Source organism: Mustela nivalis (assembly GCF_964662115.1).
Source record: "Mustela nivalis genome assembly, chromosome: 11".
Taxonomy (NCBI): Eukaryota; Metazoa; Chordata; class Mammalia; order Carnivora; family Mustelidae; genus Mustela; species Mustela nivalis.
Window position 1 is genome coordinate 46,496,459 of NC_139030.1, and position 12,467 is coordinate 46,508,925.

The following is a 12,467-nucleotide window of genomic DNA, read 5'->3' on the forward strand; positions in this document are numbered from 1 at the left end:
TCTAGCTACAAAGGGTCTAGACCCCAGGCAGGATGTATTGATTTCCTCTGCATTCGGAGAACTTTAGTGGAAAAAACCAAGAACCTCTGATGCTATGAAAAGTGTGCAGACATCCAAACCTCACAAGAACAGGGTCTTAAATCTGATCCTACCATTTGCTATCTGTGTGAACTTGAGTAAATTGGTCACCTCAGTTTTCTAGATAAAAAATCCCATCTTTCAGAACCGTTGGGAAGATGAAATCTATAAAAGTGCCCAGCACACATTAGGCACTTAATAAATAGTTGCTGGAAATAGTAATAAACAACCAAGGATTAATCAAGATAATCACCTTACATCTGATGAGTTTCCCAAGCAGACAGCTTTCAGCTATAGGAAAGAACCTTTTCTGCATGACAATTCCCGAGGCTATGGATATACACAATGTAAAGACCTACACGACATCTATGGGCCTGTCTGTTAAATGAGGCTGTGGAGAAAGAGGAATTTAAGTAATTGACTTTCTTTCTCTCTTTCTTTCTTTCTTTCTTTCTTTCTTTCTTTCTTTCTTTCTTTCTTTCTTTCTTTCTTTCTTTCAAGATTTTATTTATTCATTTGACAGAGAGAGAGAGCACAAGCAGGGGGAGCAGCAGGCCGAGGGAGAAACAGGATCCCTGCCAAGCAAGGAGCCTGATGAGGGACTGGATCCCAGAACCCTGGGACCACGACCCAAGCCAAAGGCAGATGCCCAAGTGACCGAGCCACCCAGGTGCCCCGAAGTTACAGACTTTCTTAAGTAATTTTATAGTATACTGCCTATTCTTATATCCACAAGGTGAAACTGTCCAATGAGAAAGGAAGGGCATAAGAGAGCAAGCCCAAAAGTAATTTCACAAAAATAAGTAAAGCCTTTTGCCATCGGAACTGCTTTATAGTCAAAGAATATTTTTTAAAATGAATCTGTGGATTATAACAGGCCAGTTTTTTAAAGCCAAGTCAGTGTCTGTGGCTTAGAACGGAGGGAGGAAGGAAAGCAGTAGGAGGGGTGTGGGATGCAGTAGAGGAGACGGATGGCATGCTTGGGTCAGTGAGGCTAGATGCCTGTCCCTAAATCTAGGTGGAGATGTGCTACCGGCTATGCTAATATTATTGAGGAAGAGACAAAAGATGACAGTCTCCAGAAAGGTTAAAACCTGGTACGTCTCTCAGCTGACCCCACACTAAAGAGGGCTGCCCGAAAGCCTGGCAGAGCAGCCACCTGGTGGAAAGGGGGCTGAGGGTAAATCCAGCTCTGCACCACAGGCTTGAGCCCCCTCCTGGGACTGCTCCTACCCAGAGCAGGGGCTGATTTTCACAAAGATGCCAAGTAACCTAGCCGCAGTCCAGAAGCCAGAATACAGAAGCTGGGTGGCATCAGCTTGGGGAGGAGGCATACCAGAGATAGGTCCCTTTCTGAAAGGCCGGTCTCAGTTTACAAAGCAAGACTAACAGAGAATAAAGGAAGGCTGGCAGCTGGCACCCTAGCTGGCCCTGTATGTCAAGAGAAGATGGGGTCCTGGTGGAGCAAGATTCGCTACCCTGGAGGTGAAGGTCTTCTGGACACACTGTGAGGCCTTTTCTGAGTGTACTTCAAGCTGCTGCCTGCTGCCAAGACTTCTCCAGGCTGCTAGCAGAAGCCTCCACAGTGGAGCCAGGGCAGGACAGGACTGTCACTACATTCCTGCCTGGCCAGAGGCAGCCAGGCCGAGCCATAAGCTTTGGGCACACCCCTTCCCAGCAACAGCCCGCCTGCTCCCCACCCCTCTTGCCTAGGAGATCATCAGGTTGCAAGGAGAGCATAAGTAGCATCCTTAGGCTGGGATAGGAGTGCTAGAACAGCATTAAAAACAGGAAGCCCCAAGAATGATGGGTAGGCATTGCTGTGAAAATGGGGGTGGGTGGGGGATATGCTCAGAACAGGGACATGCTAATGAGAGCTCCCGGCAGGTAGTGGCCAGGACTGGGGCAGAACAGAAGACGGCTGCTCTGGGGGTCTGAGGCTATGTCTTGTCCTAATGTTCCACTCATTATATCTGCCAGCTTATAGGTTCTATCAACTTATTAAAGCCAAGTTCATAAAATGTAATGGCAAACAGGTCATCTGTACTTTCTCTGAAAGCTTTAGGATTATTTGGGAGAAGAGCTTGTAATAGCGATCTAAAGTTTAGGCGCCCTTTTGTCTGTTTCTTGGCAAGAGTTTTTTTTTGTAACTTCTGTATGATGTGTAATGTGTAATGTGAAAATGGGCATGCCACATTGCTCTAAATTCTCAGAGAGTCAGAGAATTCTCAACTATTTGAAGAAGAGTAGGAAAGAAGGGGAAAAGTAAAGTGGTTGTAAATGGAAATCTTCAAGCAAAATTCTTCTGTTTACCTTTTTAATTTTTTTTATTAACATATAATGTATTATTAGCCCCAGGGGTATAGGTCTGTGAATTGTCAGGCTTACACACTTCACAGCATTCACCATAGCACATACCTTCCCCAATGTCCATTAAAGCCATATGTACCACTTCTCCCACAGCAGATCCTTGGCTGGCCTGGGTTTACCTCTTATGCCAATTTATTCTGTTTCCTTGTTTCTCAATTTCTATAGCATCCACATAATAGGGCTCAAAGAACTTCCATTGCCACATCTTCAATGATATTTAATTATATCCTTTGGTCCTAAGATAGATATTTCTAAATGGAGGCAAAATTCTGCTTGCCAACTCCTGGCCATTTTTAATTCATGACTAACCTGCCAAGAGCAGTAGTTTGGAGCATGATAATCACAATAATAGCTCTAATGGAGGAAGTTTTCCAGCCCTGAGTTGTTTAAGAGGTCTAGGCTAAAGCCCAAGCAAGATGACCCTGCAGGTAAGCAAATAAGTCTCACTGGAGAAGCACCTGTTTGAAATTCTCTCTCCTACTGGTGGGTGATGGAGTGTGGGGCAAATTCAGATTTGAGAGTCAGGGCAAGGCAGGGAATCTGAGGTTGGGGAGCCTTGGGGGTACAGGGCAGGGTGCATGGAGAACAGCCTTCCAGGTAGAGGGGGAAAAGGTGTTAATGTTAGAGATGAGGCCGGTCTGGCAGGGGAGTAAGGACAAGTGTGCTGGCGGTATGGGATGGTGGTAAGGCTGAGCGGTATGAGGGAGATGGACAGGTAAGGCCTTGTGGGTCACAGTGAAGATTCTGAACATCGCCCTCATGGAACAGGGAGCAATACAAGTAGAGAAGTGACAAAAACAGATACGTATTTTTAAAAGATCATTTTGGCTGCTGCCTGGTGAATCATTTTGATGGAAAAACAAGGAACACACTGGGCCCTTAAGGGGGCAGACCTGAATCTGGAGGTAATGTAAGAGAGGGGGATATGAAGTAGGAGTAAAATTACTTGATTCCTAGAGGTGAAACAATCTCCAATGACCTACAGTGAATGATATTAAATGCTCAGATTTCTTGCTGAAGCACACTCAACATATGACTTAATATGACTTTAATATGACTAAAAGGTTTGGAGACTTCTGGGGGGTTCCCTGGGATGATTATAATTTAAGTGAGTATGTACTCTCATATTCAAGTAATTAAATTAGCCATGAGCTTCTCTTAGGAAAACTCAAATTGAAAGCAAGATACAACACTCACAGTTGGTCAATGCTAAAACATACACACACACACACACACACACAGTTGGTCAATTCTAAGACACACACACACAGGTGGTCAATGCTAAGACACACACACATATACACAGTCAGTCAATGCTGAGACACACACACACAGTTGGTCAATGCTAAGACACACACACAAGTGGGTCAATGCTAACACACACACACATAGTAGGCCAATGCTAAGAATACACACACAGTAGGTCAGTACTAAGACACACACACACAGTTGGTCAAAGCTAAGAACACACACATAAGTAGGTCAATGCTAAGCCACACACACACACACACACACAGTTGGTCAATGCTAATACACACACACTCACAGTAGGTCAGTGCTAAGCCACACACCCACAGCTGGTCAATGCTAAGAACACACACACAAGTGGGTCAATGCTAAGGCACACACACACACACACACACACACCACTGGCCAATGCTAAAACACACACACATAATAGATCAATGATAAATTACACACACTCACACACAGTTGGTCAATGCTAAGAACACATACACACAGTAGGTCAATGCTAAGACACACACACAGTAGGTCGATGCTAACACATACACACACAGTTGGTCAATGCTAAGACACGCGCACACACACACACACACACACACACACACAGTAAGTCAATGCTAAGATGCATACGCACGGCAGGTCAATGCTTAGACAGAAATACACAGTTGGCCAATGCTAAGATACACACACATATAGTAGGTCAATGCTAACACACACACGTATAGTAGGTCAATGCTAAGACACACACACACAGTTGGCCAATGCTAAGACATACACACATATAGTAGGTCAATGCTAAGAATGCACACACACAGTAGGTTAATGCTAAGACACATACACATTAGGTCAATGCTACTTAACTGAGTTATACATTAATTTGCTCTAGAGCTGGTATTGCACAAGTGATCCTTACAGCTCTCTTTTCACTAAGCCTGGACCTACTACAGTCTATCTAATGTGTAAATGTGACTATGCACCTTGAAATAAATAGCTTCTGCCTCCTGTGTATGAAGTTGATTGACATTTTATTTAACCTTATCAATCTTTAAGGGTGATGGATATTAATATAGTTATTCTGAATTAGAATGATCGAGCCCAGCACTTATGAAACTAACAGTACTACCAGTAATACATATCATGGAAACATGCAAATTCTAAGAAGGTGCTATTTAAGCACTTGATCATACAAAATTAGGATGCACTGATCACTTAAAAACCTAAAATTAAGGATCATTTCACAGTAAGTAATAGCCCATGAATATCATTCCATTAGAGCAAAGCACCACCGTTTTGCTTTTGCTTTCTGGCTCCACCATAAACTGCACGAAGAGTAGTAGCAGAGCAGGAGGGAGACGGTAAGTTGTGATTCAAGGGGTGCTATGGTCTGGATGTATCCCCTCAAATCTGTAAGTTGAAATCCTAACACCTAATGTGATGATGAGTACTTTGGGGGGAGTTCTTAAGTCATGAGGGTGGAGCCCTCAGAAATGGGTCTTATAAGAGGTCCCACAGAGGTCCCTTCCCACCCTTCCTCACCCCCGCTGAGTGAAGACACAAAAGTGTCAGGGGCATCTTGACCTCAAACTTACAGCCTCTAGAACTGTGAGAAATAAATTTCTGTTGCTTAGAAGCCATGCAGGTTTCATGATAGCAGCCCAGAGGGACTAAGAAAGGGAAGCAGGAAGACCTTCCTGCCCAAGTAGATATTGGAACATCCCACTTTAGAGACTTTTCCTTAGTTTCTGGCTTTATTTCTCAAACCTGAAACCAATGGAGCATAGGCACTATGCATTTGTCTGGTTATTTTCTGAGCAAGTTTTTCTAGAAGCATCCATACATAACTCACCTATTCTATCTCCTTGACTTCAATCCTACCCTCTGACCCCTGGGGGCATACAGTATCCCAGCTTTTGCCATATGCATGCACGTTGGTCGCTAGAATGGAAACTATACAAGGACAGCGACTTTTATCTGTTTTGCACACTGTTAGGGCTCAAGAGCCTGGAGTAGGCTACTTCTCACTTCAACTATTCTTGACCCCTGGAGACTATCTACATTGAGTGATTGCCAACTCCTGCATCTTTTCCACCCCCACACACATTTTTGCACTTGCTTTCTTCATCCCCCTTCATTATCATCATTGCTGTGATTTCTGCTCCCAGCTACCATACGCAGCTTTGGGGCATCCTTGTCAATCCAGTCCAGTATATCCCTACTGCACATATCTTGGAATCATGGCATAGAGCTGCGGTTTTGGAAACTTCTGATCAGCGTGCAATATCACACGCCTTGAATCCTTTGAATGGCACCTCGTTTCTATTATCTCTCCACTTCAGATAATCTGAACTCTATTTCCCCTACAGAGTATGTTTGCAGGGGTCTCACCCAGGAAAACAGATTAGGCCCCAAGTCTCCTAGCGGGAACACTAGGAAGTGTCAGTGGTGGCGGCAGTGGTTTAGCCATTCTGCAAAACACTGTAGAAGAGAACAGTATAGTGCCATGTGTCTGAGGGCATATGAGAGGGGGCAAGCCTGAAAGAGTTGGAGGGACACAAGCTTTAAGATCCAGGCAAGTGTGGTACCTCCTCTCAGTTCTGCAAACCTCCACTGGTGCTAACGAGGCCTGCCAGGCATCACCCAACATGGCTCCTGCCTGCCCCTCCAGCCTCAGCTCCCACACCTCAGTTTCCCAACCATACTGGCCCTTTTCAGATGCTCCAGCACATTGAGCTTTCCCCTCGGGATCTCCTGCATCTTCCTACAGTCTGGGAAGCCCTTCCTGCCACTGGCTTTGCCAACAACTGCTCGCCTATGTTTACATATGGCCTCTTCAGAACGGCACCCGCCAAGCCCCCAGCTCATGTGAGTCTCTTGTTACTCCCTCTCCTGGCATCATGTCTTTGCCATTGGTGTGCCCAAGTAATGTGCGGTTACGTCCCATATGTGCCTGTGCTGGCTCCGTGCCTTTCTCCATAGGCTCATAGAGGTTCTGCTGCAGGCTCATAGAGGGCTACGCTCTCTCTCCCTGCATGCACCAAACTAAGCACAGAGCCTACAACAGAGCAGGACTTCAGTGGATATTTGTTGAGTGGATGAATAACTGAGGGAATTTGTTAACCACTCCAAGTTTCAGGTTCCTCAATAATAAACCAGAACTATTACCACATTCCCCACACGGTTGATGGAAGGACTGCACGAGCCAACCGCGCAGACCTTCTCGCAGCCTGAGTACACCATGAGTATTGGTTCCCATTCCCTCTACATCATGATTTTTTTTTCCTCACACCGATTCTGCTAAGGGGTCATTTCCATTTAAGAAAACTAAGGCTTGAAAGAAAAGCACATCTAACACACGGAGATGAAGATCTACAAAAGCAAGTCTAATGACTTGAAGATGCGATGAAAGAAGCCACTTGAAATCACATGATGTCCATGGTCAAGTATCTCTGTGATGTCTGTCTGTTCTTTATGCATAAGCCTCTTGCTTTCAGGGAGGCGGCAGTGGGAGCATGAAGGTCAGTTGATGTTGATAAAAACAAAACCTAAATTTAACTCATCAAGATCTATGATACTAATCAAGTTTGTAATTTAAAAGGAAGTACAGAGGAACAAAGTGGTCAGTCGGCTCTGCCAGAATTAGCATCAAAACACACTAGTGAAAATTCAGTTTTAAGAGACCCATGCGTGAATCTTGCTGAAAAAACTGACAGCTCTATGTAAATAATGGAAGGTAGAAAACGATACGTTTTACATATTCAGCTTGTTTTTTTTTCATAATTCTGCCAAATGCTGTTACCTCTAGGGCATATAGTTTTTTAATAAGTTTGCCATTTGGTTTTATTCCAACTACTGTTCTCTTCTCTCTCTCTCTCCCTTTATACCCCACCCTCCTCTCCTTTATACGAATCTATAAAAATAAATTTTTATTTCTATAAAATAAGTAAGAGCATGTGATAAAAAATTATACTACAAGGTGTGTAAATGGAAAAAAGTAATTCTGTCCCCTTGTTACCCTTCACCTACTAACCTTCACCTAGCCACTGTCAAGTTAATCACCACTGATATTCATTTCTTCTGTAACATCCAGAATGTTTCCAGGCACACACCATTATCTATCAAACTATCTATCCATCTACTGGCTTTAAAAAATGAGATCTTTTGGTACATGATGTTTTATCCTCCCGCCCCGCCCCCTCACCTCTAATAATATATTTTGGATGGCTTTTGCAATCAGAACATATTTCCCCATTGCTTTTTGGTTAGATACTCATTTGGGGGCCATTTCCCCATTTGACCCAATTGGTGGAAATCTGGAAAATTTATTGAATTTGCATCATCAAAATATCTTCCCTTACATAAAGCAAGAAGATAAAGATCATATACACAGGTCTTATCAAGTGGTGATTTCATTTATAATCATGAAAATGAGATAGCACTATAAAAATTTAATTCCAAGGCAAACAAATATGCAAGCGTATCACTCAGAAAATTTCTTTGATCTCTCTGATGGCTTTATCTAATTGATGTCATTATGTTGTAACTCACTGACTGCCAACTGTACATTTGTAACCTTGGCAAAGTCTTCCCGTGTAATACCGCTGAAGAAAAAATATTGTGTGTGTGCTCTCCTTTAACACTGTCAGAAGAAAAAAGAAATTTAATTAAATTTCAATCTGTCAGTTTAAGAAGAATAGAACAGAAATTGTGGAACATTATAGGTGGTGTTTGAATATTATTAGTGTTAAAAGGATTCCAGATTTACAGCTTTTGACAATTGTGTTGTGGTTATATAAGAAAATGTCCTTGCTCTAAAGAAACATGCCCTGAAATATTTAGTATTTAGGGGGTAAAGGAATACGATGTCTTAACTTACAAATGATTCAGAAAAAAAATAGAGAGCGAGGGAGAGGAAGAAAGAGCATGCTAAAGCAAGTGCGGCAAGACATAAAGGGCAGAAACAGAGTAGTCTGAGAGAGTTCTTTGTACTTCTTTTCCAACTTCCCTGGGTATACTTTAAATCATGACAAAATTGTAAGTTACCAAAAAATGAAAAGAATTTGGGAGTTGAAACTTGAAAGGATTACTCTTAATGCATTCATTCTGTTAACGTCTGCCTTCCCCAGCTCTGCTCAGTCCCGGATTCTGCTTGCATTTTGTAGGTCCACTGCCTCTGCCCCTCCAGCAAGTCCTCATTGGAGGGGACGCTCTGTCCCCACTGGCTGGGAAGGTCCAGAGTTGCCCCTGGGTGCCAGGTGTCCACGTATCTGGGCAGAGGATGCAGAGGGTGGAAAGATGACACCTCAGGGCTGCAAAGCCACAGCTTTCTCTGAGTCCCGCCTCACATGACTCCCATACCTGGACTTCCTCCTGCCTTTACTCCTTTAGGAATATAGGAATATATATATATTTCCCCCCCTTCCCGCTGGCCCTCAGTGCAGTCCCCAGCCTGCCTTGCCCTTGTCTGCCTCTCTTCCATAAGGGCTATTTCTTGTCCCTTACACTGCTAGTTCTAGCCTGAAATACCGCCCACACCTTACAGACGACCCAAAGCTGCGATGCACTCATCTAGTTCAATTTTTTTGTTCTTTCACTGTTGGCAAGCCTTTTCTCCAGGCCCTACTCACCAGGTCAGAGGATCCCCTTGGCCTCAATGCCATCCTCTATCAAGTTAGAATTTTCTAGGCTCTTTCAGCAGTCATGCTGGTTGTTGGCCACTGCCCTTAAAGATTTTGTAACTAGATTTTCTGGGGAGTGCATTCAGCTTCCATGACGCCCAAGGACACCAGATGTCCCATCTCTAATGCTAACAGAGCTGAAGAGTCTAACTGTCCCACACAGATTAACCTTTGATCACACACAAAAACAGATTTCTGCTGCAATCTAGAACCTCAACTTCAGATGTCAGTTATCCATTCAGAATATGCTTACACCAGACTTTCCTATAAATGATCTCTATAGTGTTAGAAGGAGAGAAACACATTTCTACCAGTCAACACAAACATCTAAACAAGATGATACAAGCGTGCAATGCTTCTGGAGACCCAAAGCACAAAGCATGAATGTGTGCTTTCCAATATTTGTAATGTACAGATATTCTTGATTTTTGTCGTAGATTTTAATGAAATTCCTGACGTTTTAAAAATAACATTACATTCCCCCCAAATCAATATATCTGTACCTTATAAGTAACATCTATTGAATACAGTGATGTATATTTAAACTTTAGGGAAAAATCATACCATATTGCCTCAGAGAGAACAATCTTGAGAGGAGAAAACTTTAGAAAACAGAGGAGTGCCTTACTAAAAATTCCTTAGCAGCCTCACTGGGAAAGGAAATACTGCCAACCACTTTCCTGCACGGTACACAGCTAACCCAGACAAAAGGGATTTTTCTTTCCTTCAGTGAAAGTGTCAAGCGGAAAATGACACCTTTTAGGACAGACAGGTGGACAGCCCAGGAGGAAGGCGGCCAGGTGAGGGACTCTAAATTTGGACCCCACCTCTACCCACCTCTCAACTCTTCCAAGTATGACATTCTGGTTCATCCTCTGCTCTCTCCTTCAGGGGGAAGTGGGCTACTCCAGCCTCTCTGCATCCCAGTGAGCTGAAATGCCTGGCTAAGTGCCTCTTGGTCTCATCTATGGGTGTAAGGAACTGGCTAAAGAGAAGGACTTGAGTCTAAGAGATTATGTTGACCAGAGCCTGTCCAAATGGGCCCACAGAGTGAGGCAGCCCTGATGAAGGGAAGGGGATGGTGGAGAGATTGGAGAGAAGAAAGGAAGAACTAGGGCTACATCAACAGAGCAAAGAGATGGTGGTCTGGGGGATACCAAGTGTAAGGTGCATGCAGTGTTGGCCCGTGGGGTTCATTCACAGGGGACAGGATTTGGCAGCTACATGGCACTTCTTCCTGGCTCTCCTACGTCCACTCCAGCTCTTCCTTCCTCAGACATGGACCTCATCCCCATCTGGATGTTGACCATGATCTCCACCTTTCAGATCTTTGTCTCCTGCATCTTCCATCTTGATGTTTGACCACCAAACCCACAATTCTTGTAAGGGAATCTTCTGGTACCCACATCCCTCTTCTCAGCTTGGATCTACTTCCCCAGACTAGACTCTACACACTGTTTTCAGGTCGCTCAGATGCCCAGGTTTTCAGCCTGTGAGCCTGGCCCTACAATGTTGCTAAATAACACAGCTCCTCTCCCCGAGGCCAGTGGCCTGAGCCGGGGGAGGTTGGGGGATCTCTTGCCTCCAACCTATCATGCTACCCGTCAGGCCTCTTACCTGCAGTTTGACAGACAGCACTTTGCACACTGTACAGTTCAGTCCACGAGCTATTTATAAGTATTGGATGTAGCTGCTACACCGGGAGGCTAAAATAGCGAATGAAGAAGGCGATTCTAAAGATAACTCTCATTTAAAAGCCTCCCATTGAAATGAATGTTCACCTTTGTTTCACTGAATTCATTTATCCCAATCTGGTTCTCAAGGGACCACTAACCGGGGTGTGGTTTATCTTTTCGGGGTGATAAAAATGTTCTAAAATTGATTGTGGTGATAGTGACACAACCGACTAAAAGCTAATGAATTGTACACTTCAAGTGGGCAAATTGTATGGTATGTGAATGATGCCTCCATAAAGCAGCCCAAAAAAAGAAAGAGAGAACACTCTGTGGACTTCGGGGTGTGAACCTAAACCCGCCAAATCTATCCACCTGGCTGCCAGAGGGAGGGATCAGAAAAAAAATGCTGGTAAGTCATTTTCTGGAAATTCTGGGTGGGCTCTGCTGAAGCACACACCCTGATTTTACCTGCAGGAAGCCAAGTCTGGCCGTCCCTCCCACAGGCAACTCCCCACACAGGAACACCGCACACCGGGAGAATTGGCCTGTGTGGGTTTCTCTGTGCCTATAGCATGCAGAGCTACGCCTACTTTCTTCAGCATTTGATTTTTCCAAACAAAAGGAGAAACCAAGCACATAAAACCCAACAGTGAATTGATGAGCAACTTTGCATATATATAGAATTTCCAGGCAATAAAGCATGCTCTCCAACAAGCTTGTCTTTGTTTGGAGGAAAATTACACTTTGCTTTCTCACAATGCCCTCTGCCAAGCCCAGTGTGCCCTCCTAATATAAATTAGTCTTTCAATTGTATGATCTTTCCAAAAGAAACTAATTTTCACTACACTCATTCAGGGAACTTGACCAGAACTCGAATTTTTGTTGTTGTTGTTGTTGGGGGAGGTGGCAAACCTACATAGTAAGGTTTTCTGCTTTGCCACAATCCTGAGATTAATCATTTTCTGAATATCTATAAATATTATTTTGATTATGTGAATGGCTTTAAATAGCTGTTTATGAAAAACTCACAATACTGTAAGTCTGCAAAGAAATAAGCCTAATATAAAATGTGAGCAAGAGAATTAAACACAAATTGCACAATTATATTCTAATTTGTAGATTATAATTCAGTGTGCAATAATGATCTACCCTGAAAATATGTTATATCAAAAAAAAAACACTAAAACTGATTAAGATAACTTTTTTCACAAATCCTAAAATGCTTCATTCGCTGGGTAATTTCATTCCGTCCTATTTTTGACAAGGACATTATGAATCAAAGACCTCAAAAGAAGGTTAATAAATCTTGATAGTTTCTATAGATTCTGTTTTCTTATTGTATGTTAAGTTCTGTGTGAAGTTCAGCAGTTCACATAATCTGGCATAAAATGGAAGATTAAAAAATAAAGTTTAAAATTTGATT

At 43.3% G+C, this 12,467-nt stretch overlaps 1 protein-coding gene across 8 annotated transcripts in view; it reads right to left on the reverse strand.

The window, feature by feature from the left end:
• RAPGEF4 (Rap guanine nucleotide exchange factor 4) overlaps window positions 1–12,467 on the reverse strand; it is a 291,346-nt gene that overhangs the window by 129,700 nt on the left and 149,179 nt on the right. The gene's annotated exons all lie outside the window — the stretch shown is intronic.